This window comes from Dendroctonus ponderosae, unplaced genomic scaffold, assembly GCF_020466585.1.
Source record: "Dendroctonus ponderosae isolate FM_Combo_2020 unplaced genomic scaffold, Dpon_F_20191213v2 Dpon_F_20191213_1, whole genome shotgun sequence".
NCBI classification, from domain to species: domain Eukaryota; kingdom Metazoa; phylum Arthropoda; class Insecta; order Coleoptera; family Curculionidae; genus Dendroctonus; species Dendroctonus ponderosae.
The window spans coordinates 56436507-56457518 of NW_026017110.1; positions in this window are offsets into that span (position 1 = coordinate 56436507).

The following is a 21012-nucleotide window of genomic DNA, read 5'->3' on the forward strand; positions in this document are numbered from 1 at the left end:
AGTTAACTGCGCCGGTAGCATGCCTGTTCGCAACTGTTAATTGGGGCCAATCCAGCTATATTGCTCTCATTTCAATTTTAGATAGGTCGCCTGTTAAACCAATACCCAATCAATGGCAAATTAATTTTATAAAAGCCTAACATCCATTTAAGAGTACCAATCTGTGAAATGTTCTGCCATTCATAAAATATTTGATTGCTTCGTGCCTATTGGCTTACTTCAAAAAATTCTCATAACATTTTAATACTATATACGTATAGTATATTTTGATTTACTACCATGTGGTGTAAGGGGTGGCACATACGCCAGGCAAGCACGAACTCTCTAATTTTAAATCAAATGGTCTGTATTGTTAACATCCATAAAATAGAGTATCATTTAACATTTATCTTCTAGATTTCAAGTATTTTTGGCTCGATAAATTTAGGTTTACAAACCGAGCTTCAATCATTTATGACTCAACGAGAATTTACAAATACTGAAGACTTTTTTTCGGGCACTTTCAATCTGGAAAAATTATGGATTTATAAAATTTTAATGAAAAATCATAGCAGCAGCCATACATCAAGATTAATTTCTAAATAATGCTGTTGAAGCCTTTAAAATACATAACAATGATTACCATCTTGTGAAAATTCTGAAACCTAAAATTATCAACGCAATAGACTCATGAAATCCATGGTGTGCTAGCAAATTGATTACCCGCAAATTGCGGACGCACAGAAAGTAAAATTTATTAAAGAAAGTGAAAGTGTTTGCAACTGAAAAGGATCACTGAAGTCACGCTAAAGCCACTACTCAAAAGCAACAATTTGATTGAAACAAGCACTAACACCAAGCAAGAGAAACATGTTAAGGTTGCGCGCGGATTTTTTTGATTGCAAAATTTTTCAGCAGTCCGTATCAAGTTTTAAATATTTGGAAAAAGGACTATATTTCTACTGTTCCATCAAGTGTTTTTGCCAACGAAATAATTTTATTAGCAAGCTGATGAGATACAAAAATGTTGTTGCGCTCTTAATTTGAAGCATTAATCTCTTTCCAACTGATTTGAGTGAACCAATTATTGCTCTATCAGTAAAATAATTATTTAAATTTTTGCCCTTCACTTTCACTTTTATTACGCATAAAGCAACACCATAGTTTACGTAATGTTAATGAGAAAACGCCGTGTGAAGGTGCGACAAAAAACATTGTTGACAAACATCTGATTTAATTATTTGTTTATCAGTGTTTTGGAAAAAGCACAGGACTATTGGTTCCTGCAAAATTTGAGAAACATGTCTATTGCTAAAAGTATTAAAAATGCGACTTAACTTAACAATAAAAATAAAATCATTGAATTTGCTAGGTTATTTCGCGTAGGGTTGAAATAACTAACAATGAGTGTCGTAGGCAATGTGGTTTAGTTCCTCTGAAAAAAAGTATAATATTTTTTTCTAACGGACAGTTGTGTTTAATCCATTAAAAATCAAATCATATTTTGGATGTTTTCTATTTTTGGGATTTTGTGAGATGTCTGGTAACCAATAACTCGTTTTAAAAGTTTAAGATGTAAAATTTACCTTAGGAAAAGTTGCAAATGGCGCAATTTTAATAGAGTATTAAAAATGTGTGAATTGTGAATTCGGACGTGCAACAATATATAAAAGATTCAATCCCACGAAGGATTATGAAAAAACTGATATTATAAAATAATAAAATATTATGAAATATTGATAAATGTTTTTAAGATGAAATCCATATACTAACAGCTACGGTTTCACTTTTGGAACTGGTTGTCTATATAACAGTTAGAAATATCGAAATAACCAAATCCAGGATTCCAAAACTGTATTTGAAAAATGCTGGCATTTGAAATTTTCACGTTTATATGTCAATACCTCTATAATGAAAAGGTGCTAACGTATTTGTTAGCTCGTTCAAATCTTATTATACTGACTTACGATCCTAAGGAACTATACAAGAGCTGAAGTTTTACGGTCATATATCAGAATCGGCCATTGTAGACCCATATTGTGATCTTAGAAATGGATTGTTGGCGCCCCCCGATAATCTGGCAAATATAGGGAGTCTACCTTATGTTGAGTGCAATTGCAGATATCTTAATTTTTCCAAAAAATTTTTTCTGGAAACAAGAAGCCCATAAAAAACAATTCATTTTAAATTGTTCAATAACTAATAAAAGTATTTAATAATAAAATTAACTTAGTTATTGGCCTCCATTTTTCTGCACGCTGTATATTAGATTTTCCTAAAATAATATAACATTAAAAAGATGCAACTTTCATAAGACCTTTGTTTTTTTGTGGATATCTTCCAAGATAAGGAAATAAGTTGCAAGCACTTTAGTTCATTCCTCTGCGTGTATGAAATGTTATCAACTCTTACGCGATTGACGACTGTGCGGTGCCTGGTTCAATTACTAATCAGGTAATTTATGCATCCTTTTAGGTATTAGTGAACAATCTGATATCGGGAGTGTTTGTTTGAAGGTATAATAACGAAATAATATCAGTGAAATCGTTTAAGATATATGCCAACATAATATAGGTCTGTGGTATTATCAAAACCAAATATGAATTTTGTATGTATCTGGACTGATTGCTTGTAAGACGCAGCTGTGAAAGACAGATGCCAGCGAAAAGGCAGCTGGGCTTCTTTGGTACTCTTATAATGCGCCAAGAAGCTACGCTGCTGCTAGCGGAACCACACTCGAGAAGTACCTTATCGCATGGATTTAAGCACCAAATTTGACTTTTCTTCTCAAACCAACTTCATTATAATTCCCTATCAGCCTAACCAATACTGGTTTTGAAACACTTTGGGCACGGTTTTGATACAGTGGAACCAAAATTAATTACCGTTAAGTAAAATAGCTTGGGAGATATGATGAGAATATTCACATAAACACTTAAATTTATTGTTAATTATATGTTATACGTCTTAGATGTTTTGCGGTAAATCAAACCTAAAATACTAGCTTGCGTTTGCACTTTTCATTCAAATTACACAGGGTGCACTTCATCTGGTTCATGAAGTCAGTAAGATGTGTCAGGGTCGGCATAACAAACCAAAAAGTCTCATTAGTCAATTTACATCATTTAACGGTCGATTAATTTACCTATAAAGAATAAAAAATTTTAATAACGAAAGTTAACTCGTTATTTAGCACGGTTCGAAAACGCAGCAAATTTGTATAATAGATTCCCACTACGCTGGTTAAATTAGAGATGCTTCGTGATTTGTGAAAGCATAATATGAAAGGAAATATTTTTAGCACTTTTATAAATCGTACGAGTAACCAGATGTTTTGTGTAAAAAACACATTTAAGTTAAACGATGCATTATTTTATTTTCGGCAAACAAAGGCTTAAAAAAGATGTCGGACGCTTTGGCTCATTTGTCGTTACCGAATTTAATGTCTGGCTTGAGAAAATATTTGAGCAATTTTCGAGTTGTGTTGTGAAAGCCTCCGTCAATAAATTTCGGTTTTTTAACATCCCGTCCCCGGTGTTTTGGTAAATATGTCGCCCTGTCGAATCTATTACTATTTAAAGATCCAGACACCTCGCTGCCAAATGTGAAAAAACAGATGTGACAATTAGTTTCATTTCAGTGATAATCTTAAACGCTTTTCAAGAATTAACACTATTTTTTCAGCTTTTTTAACGGCTTGTCGAAACATTGGAAACGTTACTATTTCAACAATGAGTGGTGATTTCAACGGGATTAGGGTGGAGAAAATAGGCAGTTAATAGCCCATTAAAAATATACCACGCCAATCCCCGATTCTACTGCCTTATGAACATTCGCAGTGTGTTTCTCTAATTGTTTGGCTTTTCCTGTATCCTGTGAAATAGCAAAAAATAATAGATTTATCCCATATGCTGGATAAGGCAAAGGTTACAGATCTCGCTTAATTGGAAAAAAAATTTGCTTTACAGCTGATATTAATCATGTCGTAAATCAAAGTACCTAATAAAATGTGTTCATATTATCGATATTTCATTACTGTAAGTACCCACTTCTGCACATTAACATGACCACAACGTTCCAAACCTCCCATATAGGCTTACCGGCTGACATCATTAGTACATCAATACGTGCATGTAACACAGTAGTAAAATAATTGAAAAACAAGCAGTAAATAACTTACTAGTAATTATCTTTAGCATAAATTTAGTAGTTTGTATGCAATCTGATATTTTAATACGACAATGAAACTGCGCTAAAATGTTTCTTTGAAATCAATGTGCCTGGAACTATCTACTATCCACAGGGGGTTTTTAACAATTCACCCTCGTGCATTAAAATAAATGATATGTTAGTGCAGATGATTCAAATAGCCACCACCCGCTCACAAAAAAATGCGGCACAGATTGCTCATTAATTCAGTTTGGAGGGACCCCACTCTGCAATTAATAAATCATTAAAGTGGGCTCTGTTTTATTGGAACAATGAAAAATCCCCTTTGGCGTCTTGTAGAATCACATGCTCATTTTATTTTTCACAACATTCAGCTGTTGGATCCCTGTTTTATGTCTGATTATCATTTCTGATCATGATGTATGTCAGCTAAATGAAATCGGCAGCATAAGCATATTTTGCCTTAAAATTCTTTGTCGAGCAAACAATTTAACTGATTTTGGAGACGTGTTGCACAGTGCAAAAAAAAATTTGGTCCTTCACCTTATAACTCAAGATTGGACCAACTGATTTGGATGAAATTTCATTGAAAAAAACAGTCAATCATAGCTATAGCAAGTGAAAATTTTTTTGTGCAATGTCGGTTATGTATTTTAATTTGCTGAACTCAAATCTTAGCAAAAAATGGTCTTCGGATTATGATTTTTCCTGAAAAATCGATGATTTAGTGATAAAATGGCAATTATTTTATTTTCTTGTTCAACTCTCCAGCATTCATACCCATAAAATTTTTATTCCCAATCAAGTATGTATAAATAAAACTAATAAACATAAAATTATATTTTTCCATTGTAGATTTTCAATAGTATTGTATATTTTGTGTTTTTACAAACCATACACCATATTAGTTTTCCTTACGTCGATTTGTGCGTCCAGTTTTTGCTTTAGTAGCTTCTTTCTTTTTCTGTCTCAGTAATATGCAAACGGTAAATATTGCAACCATGAAAAAAGCTTTCAGCAAGGGCCTACATGCATCTCAGAAATTCTAAATTGGAAATCAAGATTTAGATTTTTGCATGTTTTCGTTCACATGCCTCGAATGAAAATATTTTCTATCGAGCTCTCTTTGGCTCTTTGGATATGTTACAGTCAGGGTGTTAGCTATTAGAGGAATCGGAACCCTGTCAAATCACTCAGCTTGGATTAGGTCGGTGAAGTTGTCGGAAAATGTATTCAAAAACATTTACCCAGCAGAATGTTACAGAGGCAAGGCAGTCAACAAGCCCTCTTTCCTTAGATACAACGGAAAAATTGTATCTCCTCTTATATCCGATTTACCAGGAGCTAACATCGAAAGAGAAGCTAAAGAGTCAATTGAAATTTATGACCAACATGTTCCCTCATCTTTGTACGTAGTCAAGGCAGTAAGTTCTTGAGATTCCGGCAATATACGGCTACATTCAAAAGCTGCATTGAGTAAACCTAAAGAGGGAAGAAAGCCACCGAAAGAAGAAAAAACACCCAAATAAATGAGTCGAAAAATCAGTTTCAGAAGAGACAAAACAGAAAGTTGAAAAGCCAATTTCAAAAAGTAAACAATAAAGTTTTTGAGGCAAGTTCTGACGACAACAATTACAAAGTCCATGTCCTACTCTACTACTGATGAAGAGGAGTATTTGGAAAAATTATTTGAAGAAGATGCTATGGAAAAGGGATATGGAAAAAGTTCCAACATTATGGAATATTAAGGAAACTGTGCGTTGGTAGAACTGAAAGGGAAAGTCTATGTGTAATTTACATAGAGAAAATCAACAAGAAGTTGGTTTATGCAAAAAAATATTGCTAGTAAATCGTTAATTATCAATAAAAAAATCCATAATTATATCAAGCACATCGGATATCTTAAAACACATTATCAAAACCAATAGAACAGTAGGTACTTGGTGGTTGGGAAAGGCGAATGAACATTTTTTTTATTTCGGATACATTTCACATCAGAAATGTATTAGTAATCATGTAATGAATTTATTATTCCCGCGGATAATTTGGATAATGGTCTAAGGTACAAATCGAGCTGTCCCAAGGTACATGACCGAGTTGCGTTTCCGAATAGTTCTTAATTAAATCGTGGGATTTTCCTAAATTTCCAAAAAAATAATTAAAACTGAAAAGCGACCCAAAGTACAACACTCTCCCCTAATATCTATGGTTCAGTTGGTAAATTATTTAATTCTACTTTTGACTCGTTTGAATAAATTAGTGGCAATAATCACCCAACCAATCAATTTTTGTCTCTGTTATTATGGGACAATTGTCATTTTTACGGATGTTATTGGAAAAGTTTTTAAATACACTGTTCTTATATAATATCAAAATCTGGATAATTTTATATAGTTTGTTTTTTGAATATCTAAGTGTGCTCTACATCAGCTGATTATTTTAATGAGAACATAATTAAGAACTTTTAAAATAACATCCAAATCTAAATAACTTAATGAGCGAAACCAACTAATATTTTAAAGGCATTTTTATTTATTTTATTCGTGTTCATGTTTAATTGAACGCACTGATAATTTGGGAGATACGTGTTGCTTTGATATAATACTAATATTTATATAATCATGACTTAAGATATTGACCGACTTTGAAAATGTGGCTTTGTTGACGTAGTCAGATTTATCTTCAGCGAATAGGTACTTAATAGATATATTTATCCAATACTCAAGTTTTGAGTAAAACAAAATCGAAAGCGCACTAAGAGAAAAGAAAGCGTACAAAACGTGATTTATTACTGCTGGGAAAGAAATTTGAAAATGTGTACAATCGCCAGCATGCTAAGTATAATTCTGCGAAAGCATAATTTAATTTTTAAATTAAATTACCTATTTCCGCCGATTTGAGAAATTTCAACATGCTTTACTACTACAGATATAAAAAAATTGGCAATCGTGAGACATGTTTTTCCATTGTTGTAAAAATGGGTACCAAATTAATGCCATTCGAAGCAATTAGAAATACAACAAACATGTATGTTTATGCATCACCAAAGCAAAATAAAACGATGTAACTCGCTTCGGCAATTATTGAGTCAATTGAATTTATTAAAAAATGCCAGCATTTACACAAATGCCCACACAGTTACATTAAACATTTAGCTTTGCTACAAAATTAAATTTCACATACAATATTTTTTTATTTATAAGTAGAGATCAGTATCATGTTATTTATTTCTTTGTCAATTTAAATACTACTTCTGTTTGAACGAAATACTGTTACTAAGTATCAAAGCAGTTTTTAATTCAATGAAAAGTATGTACAAAAGGATTACTTTTTTAATGCGAATAGTTGCATTATAAGCATGTTACCTAATTAATCTATTAACACAGTCGACGTACAATACATTTTGTGTTTTTTAAAATGGATGCGGGAAATAATTTAAAAAAATATATTTTCCTGTTTAAAATGTCTATTTGATTACTACGACATATTTCAAGGCTCTGTATATTCAACAGAAACTTTCTGTACTACATATGGAGATTAAAGCCGGGTTTAGAAAATTACCCTTTTCAACGCGAAATTCTTTAACAAGCTTTAATTCACCGGCATTTTCACGCTCTTCCAAAGTTCAGCGAATTCCGGTTTCATCAGCTTATAATTGCAAAAATAATTTTTAAAACTTTCGATTTCTTCGTATGTTTGCTCTAAATATATTATTGTGTTTTTAGCCGACATTTTTATTGATAATAAAAGTCCCAATCAGATTTGTAGTCCTTTTTTAGATTATCGGTATCAAGCCTTCGGACTCCATGTCTGCCAAACAATTAAAATCACTAATATCGGTATCGTATTTTTATAACTGTAAGAATTTAACAATCTTTGGCCTCCTCATTTAAGGTAATGGTCGAATTGTTATGCTCACTTATTTTTGGCGTGAAGCGAAGTTGATGGGGCAGGTGTTTGTTGGTAATTACAAAGTCAATTAATGTTTTTATATCCGTAAGTGAGTCAACTATTTGACGACAAAGCAATTTTAACAAATCAAAATTGATTTCTATCATAATCGTATTCACGCCTTGAAAATGGCTGTACAAACACCGAAGATACACAATGTGGATACAAAATGAATGGGAAACTAATATTTGTACACACAACAATAACTATAACAGAAGATTGGTGGACATTTCAGAAAACATGAAAATATTTTAAAATTATTTCTAGTTATGTTTATTCAAGTTACTATGAGTATTCTTTTCGGAATTGCTTGCAGGAGGGCAATAGCGCCACGCATTGGCCTTCATTTCTCTTGCCCTAGTTATTTTGAATACTATATATATATATAAATAATCTTTAGTTCCTACAGAAAAAGGCTATCGGCCCAATCGGTCTTTCTGCCCTTTGAATACTATTAAGCATCTTTTGAATCATCTTATTTAATATGACTTTATGATTCTTATTTTATTTAATATAATTTTTTTTTATATTTTTGTTGGTGAAATAAAATGAACACACTCTTAATGTATGAATAAAAGTATATTGATAAACGATAAATAACAACACAGTACAAAAGTAGATTTCCGAACACGAGAACGCTTCTGTATCAGCAGCGATTTGACGGCGACTAACTAAAAAGGTTGCTCTCGCGATAAACAAAAAATTATGCGCCTAAGAAATATGGCTTTGTGGTACACCGTGGTACATAATATATATGGCTGACCTTATATTGATAATATTAAAAGCATTTTGGTTATAGTCTTACTCTAACAATTTTCTCACCAGGGGCGGCATAGAAACAATTATTCAACGAAGCAACGTTGGCTCTTCTAAGTAGAACACCTGTATATATTATCGTAAATTTAGATTAAATTCTGGGATACAATAATTAAAGGTTTGTACCAAATAGAATTAACGGTTTTTTAAATCTCCACATTTGTCGAAAAATTGCTGCAGCTGTAAGGTATTACGAAACCGACGACTTCCCAGATAACTTGTTTTTTTTTCAGCAGAAGCGTTTCTTTGGTCAATTAGAATATCCTTACATTACGCACATAAGAATATAAAATAAATTTTAATTGCTAATTTATTTTACTTATTATAAGTAACAATAAAAAATAATTAATTGAATTAACTGGGTTGGATTATTTTGAGGATTTCGCCTAAATTTTTATGTTCAATCCTCTACGACTTTCTAATATTTTATCTTGTATTTGATTAAAGTTATTTGGTTTGTGAGGACAAATGCCAGTTGAAAATAACCCAGTTGCAATATTTATATAAATAGAAAGGCCGTCAGTTATTTTTCGAAAAAGTTCATTTAATAAATGGACTAAAAGCTGCTAAAACACATCACATGCACATTTCTTAGCTTCAAAAAACATCTTTTAGAGAACTTGTATTGGGTATAGAATAGTTCTAAAATGGGTTCTAAATTACCTTACTATTCTTCTTACTTACTTTAAATACTTATCAGCTATTTTCGCACAGCCAATATTTTAAGAGTTTGATGCTCTTTGTAACAGAGAACTCTGGAAACTCCTGCATTAAAATCTCACAATAAAATTGTGTAATAGTCGCAGCTTTAAGTTCTGATAAAATGCCATATGAAAATGGTTCTTGAGGACTCCTGAAGGGGCAGGATAACTTCATAAATGTCATTAAAAGAGAATTGGTTAGTCACCGCTGAAAATTTCGAAGTGTTAGTTATTTAACAATTAATGAAGCAATAAATTGCAGAGCTTTAAAGTCAATCTGCTTGAGCTAAAAAAAGTAGTCATTGCAAGTCCGCTATTTTCAACCATTTCAGATACATTAATTTCATAAAACTTTTGGTTTACTCCCCAGACGTTTAATGCGTCTAATACAAATATATACTGGCTGCAGCTTTAAGCAGCTCGATATATTATTTATAATTAAATTATATAACGTTTCTTTGTGCAACTGTAGAGAATCATAAAATGTTCAAGGCTTTGAAGAGTCATGATGTGATGTAGCTCTAACCAATTTGTATATTTCTGCATAAACATAAATGAGTAAATAATGAATTGGCGAATTATTTATTTGTACATTTTTACTCGGAAATCGAAAATTTTAAGAGTGGTTCGAAAAATACAGGATCTGAGTCGTATACCAAATTTCTGCTCGATATTTTGAAAATTGCGATCTGTATTCGGAATGAAAAAAATATTACATATAATACAGGCAGAAATGTTGAGTCAGATTATAAAGGCTTTCCCAGTCCATCAAAGTATCAGTTGAACAGGTGAGATTTATAGCTATTAAAACTATTCAAAGTTGACTTCAGAACAATTTAAAAATTAATGTTTTTTTGCAAGAAAATCTGCTCTTTGTTAGAATAATTCAGGAAAAATTCATGAATTGTTAATATTTTATCTGTGAAATATTATCAATTAAAATGAAAACTCTAATAATATTGACTAACGCCAATTATTTTTTTGATACTCAACTAATTAACTAAGCGTTATAAACTAATAAGCACCACAAAATATTACGAGTGGATCAGATGTGGAATAAAATCAATAAATAAATGAAAAATAGAAGAACCGAAATACAGGAGAGCTAAATATATAATTTTAGTTAAATCTGCATAGAAAAATATAAAATTCCGTACTTGAGCAGAACTAATACTTCAAATTATTTAATAATAATAATAATACACTTTGCTTAGTATGTAAATGTAGATTGTAGATATAGGGGTTACCCGTTTCGTATACTTAGTGCTTTGGATAAAACTGTAAAATTAATAATATAATATACTAGGAGTGAAAACGAAGATAGGCTAAAATGCATGCGAAAATAAATCAGATCTCAACAGTTTTTCAATAGGTACATATATGAAAATTTTCAAACTTTTTTACATTGTTAGACAGTTTCCTTATACATTGTTGAGTTTAGCACGAGTTGCAATTTGCTGATATTATAAAACCGCTGTTGTTGTTCTTTATTTTAAAACACATTTTTTACCTTAAACAAGAACACAAGAGCATTAAAGAAGCTTTTCTGCTTAGCACAGAGTGCATAATTATTGCATTCTAACGTGGTCTATAATGCTGTATTTTGCACAATTTGCCGCTGTTTGGTTTAATACTGCGGTATAAAGTCAAGTATACAATTATCTGCATTTATAAAAGGTCGTTTCCCGCTACATGCAAACAGTTTTATTTTACAGTTTTTTACATTTAACTACTACCCAATTCCTATCATTTATGTATGTGGGGAACAGCAAAGAATCCAACACAGCTCCTTATTGAATCCCAGTTCACCTAAGGGCTTTGAGGCACTATTTTTAAGCTTCACCATCTGCTGCCTGTTGTGCAAATAAAATTCAAACCACTTTAAACTGTTTGTTTAATGCGAATTTTTCTCAATTTTTGCAATGGAATATTACCATCGAAAGCTCTTCTGAAGTCTAAGAACATCACCAAAGTAAATTTGTAGTCTTGAATTTCCCTCAAACTATCAACAAATATTAACCGCAACAACTAGCACAAATGAACTTCATGAACATGTGATTTACCGTCAAAGTGTTATTTTTATTACAATAATCCTACATTTTTTTATTGAAAAAGTTGATTCATTGAAAATTAGTGCGTTTTCACTTTTGGATCAGGAATCATCATGCATTTTCCAGAAGTAAAATTGCCCTTTAACAATAGCATATTAATTTCATCCAACAGACGATTACCAACAGCAGCATCGATATCAGACAGAACCTTTTTCCTTAATTATTTTACTATCATTTTCATATCACTCATAGAGAGTATTTCAAATTTGAACAAATCACTACAGACAACGGAACCCCGAGAAAAACTCATTTCAGGCTCTACTGTTTATTATCTCATTTAGACTATTTATAAAATAATTGTTAGGTGATATACAAAATATTAGGTTTTTCGGGTAGTAATATTTTTCAGATTTTTCAAATTCCTTCAGAGTTGATTTTATTATCGTCAATAGGTAACATCTTTAAAATATAAATTTTATTGAGTTTTTCTTTGATTAACTATAAATGGCGCACATTTTTACTATCTATCCAAGTCACATCATTGTTACCAACCAGGGATGGGAGAAAAACATAGATGTTTCGCAAACATCGATGTAATTCGTTCGATGTTCGATATTTTTACCATCGATGTTGGAAATTTGGGACATCGATAAAACATCGATGTTAGATCCTGAAATAAAAACATCGGACATTTGATGTTGATACTGGATAGAAACATTTTCTGCGGACTCTTTGATAGTGCTGATACAAACGATACCGCGGCATAGCGGTCCATTTCCAGCTGCACCCGAAAAAAGCCTCTTTTTGTAGTCAACTATAAGTTGAATAAATGTAGTGGATTATTTAGTGTCATAGTAGTAGTAAAATAAAATTATTTAAGTTTAAGTTAATCAATTTGAAATTTGTATGCCACAGCACACTATCAGAACATCGATGTTGTCAAACATCGATGTTCTGCCTTCGATGTTTCCCTAACATCGATATTACCTTTCGAAGTCAACATCGATGGCTACCATCGATGTTATAGGATCGATGTCCCATCCCTATTCCCAACTAATGTGGCATAAAGATTATCAATAACTATCGATAGCTGGGACCTGCTTAGAAATAATCAGAAGTAATTTGGCATAAGAAATGGCATAATAAATTTGGGTAAGAAAGCATCAGAAATAATTTGGCAATTCTGCATAAAACTGCATCTTGTTACTACCGCGGAAGCCAAACTGAAACATTATATGTGTCAAGTTTTGAAAAAACGACCATCGTTATCACTTGAATTATTTTTCTTTATTAAATGCAATATGTTCTTGATATAGGAAATGGCAGTTGCTTGTTCTGTAGTCCCGATGATAATAGCTTTAAAGAAGATCAGATGGGATCTAAAGCATTACCTACTTGTTGATACCAGGTAACCCTGGATCTACAAAAATAAAATTTCTTTAGAAAGTAAATAATGCCGCATTGAAAGCCTGCAGTTATACAAAAGGAAAAGAAAGGTCATTTATCGACAGCTGCATCTTTTTTGGCACGCGCTTGACTAGGAATGCATATGGCACGTGTTAAAGAAAATCTCCATCAGGCATGCGTGTACCCTGCAACAGGTAACTTCGAATACCCCCCTAGATTTTAGAAAAGGCGGTACTTTTTGGCGCCAATTCACCCCTATTTCAGATTTTATAGTTAAGCTAACGTAAATATTCAGTTGCTATTGAGAGACGTCATGGCACAAAAACATAATTAATCAGTCCTTAAATGTGACACGGACAAACTAATTTGTGAAAAATTATTAACAAAATCAAAGAATAAAGTTGACATTCAACAAGCAAATGTGTTGGCTTTATGAGCAATGCAATGTGTTTGGCCTTATAAGTAGATTGTAATCAAATACCCTTCTATGTGGTTTAGTACACGTGCTACAGGTTTAAGTGTAAACCACAACCTAACAGGACGATGAGTATTATCCTCAAGTATGTATGTGTATACTTTTAGTGCATCAGGCGTTAATTGTTTCCGTTTTGACTTCACTTAAAAAGTGGCGCCTAAGACAATCAAGATCCACATGTTTATACAGAAAGCAAATATTATCACTTTTCATACTGATTAACTTTACCAGATCGAGCAGGTAAAGTAAATCGAATTAAAAAATCAATTTTGAGAAATCAGAAGTTGCAAAATTTTGGACATATGTTAAGATCGTCAAAAAAAGACTTCAATATAACATGTGACGCTCAAAATGTGGTGGATGGTTTGAAATATGGCATACGATAATAAAGGGCAGTAATCAAGTGATTTTTACCTATTTAAGGTAGCGCGAAGGAAAGGTATCAGGTCTAAAGACCATCTGCGTAACAGATGCAGTTCTGATTTGAATCCCCGACTTGCCAGTTGTCAGTCCGTTAGTTCTTTTTGCTTACGCTACCAACAACCCTTTGCTTTATCTGTATTTTACAAAATCATGTCCAAGGGCAGATGGTTTCTTGCTAAGCTTCTCATTCATATTCGGTCTTTGAGATACCATGTGGTTTTATCAGCTGCATTTTACCTTGCCTTTTTTCATGCTTATTACCAAAAATATATCAATATTTTAAGCTACAAGGCAGATGATTATCAGTGTGCACTATTCAAACCATCTACTAAACATGATTGATTTTATTCACATGCTATTTACTGTATTTTGCACTTTACTGTTCATGTAAATATTTTCACTCTTCAGCAATTCAGGTATCAAACCAGAGATTATAGAAAAGTTATATTAATTATAAATGACAGTATGTAGGAAAATGATAATAGATTCTTCAAATTTAGGACACTTTTCAGATTTCAAAGTCAGGATGTTGGTAAACATAATCTACTCAAAAAAGGCAAAAAATAATTATACCGTCCTCTACATGTAGTCGCAGTTAAAATCTTATTAACAGTGGTTATTCTTCGATTAATTTAGTTATTTTGGCAAAAAAGCGATGTATGGCCAAAAGGGAACTTTTTATAAAAGATCAAATGATGGCAACTGCTCCCACAATCTCAGACAGTATGAAGAAAATAAATCGCTCTGCCTGCTTGTTAGTGACACCTGAAATGTTAGCCTGAGTGCGAAATTCTCTTAGAGGAAGAGTAGTAAAGGGTTTGGAGAAGTGGAGGCATTTAAACATCTTCTGATACATTTTTTTAATAAATATGCATTTTTCTTTTTTAATTTACCTCGTACGTTATAATTCTGTAACTAAGTGATCAAATGACATCAAAGTTTGTAGACATACGCAGTTTTTCATGCAGAATCAAATTTTACAATAAAAATATGTCACTCCAATCAAAATTCATGGCCTTTGTGGCTTTTTTTCTCAATGGAAGCACATGAGTAGAATACTGAAACATACAGGGTGTCCTGTAAGGACATGATCAAAAGGATACCGCGATATTCCTTGCATCAAAAAAAGACGATCTGGCCTAACTTTTATTAACAAAAAATTTCCTCCTCTGCTGTTGATGGTCAAAGTTCTTTAATAAAATTATGTTTTTTGGAATATCGGGAGAATGGTACGATGCCTTTTAGTGAAACTAGCGGTGAATTTGTTCTTATGTAATATTCATATTTTGATGAAACAATCGAGTTAATCCGTTTTGAACAAGTGGTAAATTCTTGAGTGTCGTGGTACAAAAACTACCATAACTTTTTAGTTGGAGGATGAAATCAACTCATTTTCTTTTGCAGTTCAATGTAGAAATGTTTTTACAATGCGAGAGATTAATCAAAAACACCTATATGTAGCTTTAAAATAAGACAATTTGCCAACTTAAATTAATAAAAACTTATTTTCAAACCAGTCCTAAAATTGATAAAAATTATCAAATTTACAGAAATCTTCCATTCCATGAAATGATTACTAGGTTACTCGATTTGACTAATAATTTTAGTCATATTTTGTACTGGCTTAAAGAAACTTGGTGACACTGTTTGTCTAATTTTGCCCATAAGCGTAGTTTCAGTGTTATGCTACTTTTTTTTATTCTTCCGTCTTCCTAGGCTTTTTCCTAGATTTTATTTAACGCAGTTTTGGTTGAATAATTTTCTTTGAGTTTTTTATAAAAAAGTTCTGAGCTCTGTTACATTTCAATTTTTATAGGCTCAAACCTTCAAAAATATAAACAGTAGTAAAAGTTTGCAAGAACTAAATTTTACAGCTACAGATCAAATTAAAAAAATATATAACCAAGTTGTGTTAGGACATTTACGGTTTTTCGCGAAAAAAATCAGTCCGTACACGGAATGACTAAAACTGTTAGTCAACTAGCGTAAACATTAATTGCCGACAAACGCGAAATGCTTAGTTAGCGAGTTTAAAAAGTAAATTGATAAATAATTTCCGAGCAACTCTAAAATAGGTGTATGAAAAGTTCAGCAAAAGCCTCATATATTCAAGAATAAGTTTCCTGAATAATATTTCTTGCTATAATAATAAATAATAATAATTAACTTGATAATACATTTCTTTATAAGGTGTTTCTTCTTAAGTTTTTAATCAGTAATATTTGCTAAACACACTGTGTGAGCTGAAACCCTTTTTGACTACGTTATGGAAACCTTCCATTGACGTGCTTCCAACATAGAATCCATTATTACCTTCAAATGAGAACCCTATGAAAGCTGGTATTTCCATTCAATTCCGAAAAATTCAAGTCAATCCCAGAAAAAATTGGACCAACCAAACAGAAACATAAGCCAGTAAAAGTTTTGAGACGAGCTTTCGTAAGTACAAAAATTGGAGGTGATGCTGATGATGAAGACCGGTAATCCAGCAAAACAGAAAATTATTTTTAAAAAAATTAAATAAAAATTGCTTTCAAGCGTTGCTTTCAAGCGCCAATCAAACGCCGTGAGTTTGGAAAAATCAACTGAGAATTCAAAACCAGAGTATTTAAGTATTCCGACTTAATAGTCCGTGAGTTCATAGAAAGCCCATATAATATGTTTCAAAGTGTATATTAAGTTCATGTAAAATAATGATACTGAATGCAATAACAATTATTTGCAATGTCCAGGTATTATATTTTATTTAAAAAATTGAAATATCACTAATACTTTCAATGGTTACGCTTTCTAGAAACAAGAACGACTTCATTTCCTGCAGGTTATAGATTTTGAGATTCAGAAATGTAATAAAGAATTGTACTAGCAACTTTGCAATGTGTCATTGACAAATTGGTATACATAATTATACACTTGATTGCATCAAGAATCAAATAAAATTCCTCTCAGAAAATGAAAGAAATTAAAAGAAAAAAAAATTACCCTAATAACTGTGTATATTCTGGTTAAAGATCCGAGGAACTGCATAGTACAAAGCGGACAAATTCTTAAAATTTCTTTAGTTCTTTTCAAACATTACGACGGGGTTTTCGGATTAGTGCACACACTAATAGCGCAGTCAGCAGCACTCCCAGAAATGTGAATATGGCAACAACAAACGTCTAGAGTTTTGTAACTTTTTATATAATACAAAATATTCAAAAGTTAATGAAAAATGAAAATGTTATGAAACATACACCTATAACGTATTTGAATAGCAAATTACTAAAAGCTAGTATTTGTTTGTAATTTAATCACGAGCAAAGCTGTTTTAAAAGTACAGTAACGTTTCTTTAAGTTCAACATAATCTGTTGTTTTCATTTCTGAGCTTCCTTGCCACATTTTTTTACACACAGAGATTTTTTTAGCAACATCTCCGTTAGTTAAAATAGCATCTATCCATAATTTATTTTAATTAACATTATGAAAGAAAACAAACAATTAAATATTAATGAAGAGAGTAGTAATAAAATAATTCCTCTACATGAAAAAAACAGCGCTTATTCGTTCGTTCTTTGACCTTTCCGTAGATGCTCGACGAACTGTGCTTATATGTGCGGTGCAATATGTTGTAATTGTTCTCCAGAAGAATAATGCTTTAATTATTTGTTATAACAGCCATTTAACCTTAGGCTTTGCGTGTTGCTACCAACCAAAGAAGACAATACTACACTACTCTCATATAACACCATTTGAAATATTTACGGATAGCGAACGCACATTTTCTTAGTCATCCCTAACCAGATACTTATCTTTCCATTGATTTTTCAATTCCGTGACAAAATGAAAACTGAAAGTGCATTTGAAATCCAGCTAAACGAAGCGTGTGCCACAGCTGCCTTTCCGCGATATCACCCAAAATTATGCCCAAACTAATCGCACATACAATCTATGTATTTGAAAGAATTATACATTAATTCTATTCAGTCCCTACTTAATTTTCGTACAATAATGCAAAAATTTTAATTACATGGAAATAAAATGCTCGGCACGCATTTCTGAAATTATGCAAATTAATTCATATATTATCCTTAAACCCTCACTAGTAATCATATACACACTTAATATTAAACCAAGTAATTTCCTTAAACTCTTTTGAACCATTTGCTTAAATAATTGTTTTTTACATAAGTATTGAAGAGGTGTTGAAATTAAATGTTATTTTAGAGAATTTCAACAACGATTGCAAACAATATGAATATGTAAAGGTACTAAATTGAAAGCGAAATCAAAATGTTTGCAAACAGGTGGTTTATCGATGCAAGCTGTAATTAAAAAAAAATTGATGTTTTTATCCTTTCTTTGGGATATCGCAAATATAAATATATCGGATTTACCAATTTGCCCGTTCTATGTTTAGGTATTTATTGAGCAGATTGGCAAACAAAAAAATTATCTGGAGCAGGAGAACATTTTGACAGCGCTTCGTCCCCTAAGGCCACCCAAAACTGTAATAAAATATTGTGAAATCGTTTAATTGCCTTAGGAATGATGGTCATGGAAGTAATAATATTTTGAAAGAATCTTTCCAGAGTTTTCTGTTGGAGCAACAATATGGCCTTAAATAATTGGAAAACCTCATCAAACTTGCAAATAATTGATATTTTTTAAACCCGTTTGCATAACATGGCCTTATAAACAAGGTGATTTAGAACTATGGTATAAAACTTCTAGGGATTGTTCAGTTGATTACTATTTCGGTATTAATATTAAGTCAAAATCAATTCCTGGGCTTCAGTCATTTATTGTCTATTTATCAATTAAAATACGTTTCGGTGTTTTCCACCATCATCAGTTTCTATGTGTAGCGTTGTTGCTACTTTAAGCCTTGGCATATATTTTTTGAAAATATATTTTTTTAAAATATATGCCAAGGCTTAAAGTAGCAACAACGCTACACATAGAAACTGATGATGGTAGAAAACACCGAAACGTATTTTAATTGATAAATAGACAATAAATGACTGAAGCCCAGGAATTGATTTTGATTTGGAATTGAAACACAGTCAGGAAAGTTTGTACAATGATTAATATTAAGATATTTGATTATAGGAACCCATGTCCGAAAATGTCCCGTTCAGACGCTACGGACTTATGCCGACCGGATTTATGCCGTTTATGTGCAAAAATAGCTTTTATCGGGTTTTGATGCATTTTATTTTAATTAGTTTGTACACAATCATACTTATACTAATCGCTCAAAATGTCGTTCCTGGGCTTGAATACACTTGTTCAATAAAATGTTAAACAACTTTTTGGTTTGTTATGCATGGCCGATGGATGCAAAATGACTGCAATGGACAGCGGCTTTATATGTATAATCAGGAAACCAACGGGAAAAACGGCTTAATGTCACCAAAGACCGCTTCCACGTACTTCATTAAATCTCTTGGTATTTTGGTGGTTCTGTATATTCTGTGTTTCCTGTATCAGTAGCTTAATATTTGGTTTCAATTGCGTAGCTGTGGTTGGTTGTGTACATTATTCTTTTCACCAGTGATTTAGTGCTTGCTGTACGACTATATTTTTACGATAGGTCAAATGACCTAAAAAATACACAAACGCCTCTAAATAGAGGCGTTTGTGCGCATTTTCTCTTGAGGATATTCAATTTTTCCCATTCCTTCCTGAACTGGAAGTTTTCTATTTGCTCTGGATTTATGAATAATACAATAGCTTGATAAGTAAAATTGTTTGACTGAATAAAGATTTAACTTGGCTTGAACTTGATTACTATCGAGAATGACGCTGACCTAGAATCGTACCTTTAGCGCCGCTTTAGCTTAGCAACTTCACTGCTGAACAATACCAATTTTTAAAATCTTAGCTCAGACTTGAATATACGGTTTAAGTTCCAACAAAACATATTGACAGCATTTTTTAAGCTTCTGACTGCTCATACAAATGTAAAGACATTAGGTGAAAGTAACCGTAAAACACACACAGGGAGAGCATTTCATAAAAACGTTAAGAGACGAGTGACACCCACCAGTAATGTTGTGTTTGTTTTCTGTTTCACATTTTTTATGTTTTGTTACAATCTCCAGCACATGTTGTAATGAACTTGAAATCTGCTGAGCTATTAATATTTTAAAAACTATTGTGGTCTAAATGTGTCATTCCCGGCACACGCCTATTAATAGCATTTGCCTCTTAATGATCATTCAGTCTAACACTTACCTTCCGCATTTAAGTGAAGAATCGTGAAATACGTTTTGGTCAAACCAACCATTGACTATCATTAGGCCAAAAACAAAAGGAATTCGCCAATTATCTACGAGTATATATCGTGCTTGCATAACATACATTGGACCAATGCTATAATTAGCTGATTTTTTTGTACTTCCCAAAACTATTGACTGTTATTAGACGACAAAATATCAACAAATTTACATACTAATTATATATCCGGAATAACTTGGCTGGCTCAATGTTATAATTAGTTGATTTTTTAAAATTCGTTGTATTGTAGACGCGTGTATGAAAGGTTACGACTTCCTACTTAAGTACTTCAATAAAAAACTCGTTGCAATGAATGGAAATATGTCACTGGATAGTCTGCATATGCTTTAAAGGGAACTTAAATTAAATAACATTTAAATGGATGCTTTGCAGGCAGAAAAACAAAAACTCTTTGCATTTGCTACAGTATTAGGAACGCGAGGGGTCAAAATAATTGGAGAACCCACTTTGTGGGTCAAACTGCACAAAGAAGACAAATTTAAGCGTTGCCATAATAGAAATTTGAATACTTGCGCTTTTAAGAGTTAAAAATTAACTTTGGTAATAAATATTGGCTCAATTGTGGATTAGAAAAGAATCGACAAGCTGGAAAAAAAGGTGGAAAAAAGATTAAACTTAAAACACTGAATGAATAAGCAGAAGAGAAAATATTTTTTTGTGCAAATAGCACGATGATGGAGTCCTTCTTCACAAAGGCATTTCAGTTTTCCGATTACTATTAGTTGAAGGAGTGTTAATCCGGAAAAATTGTAACCA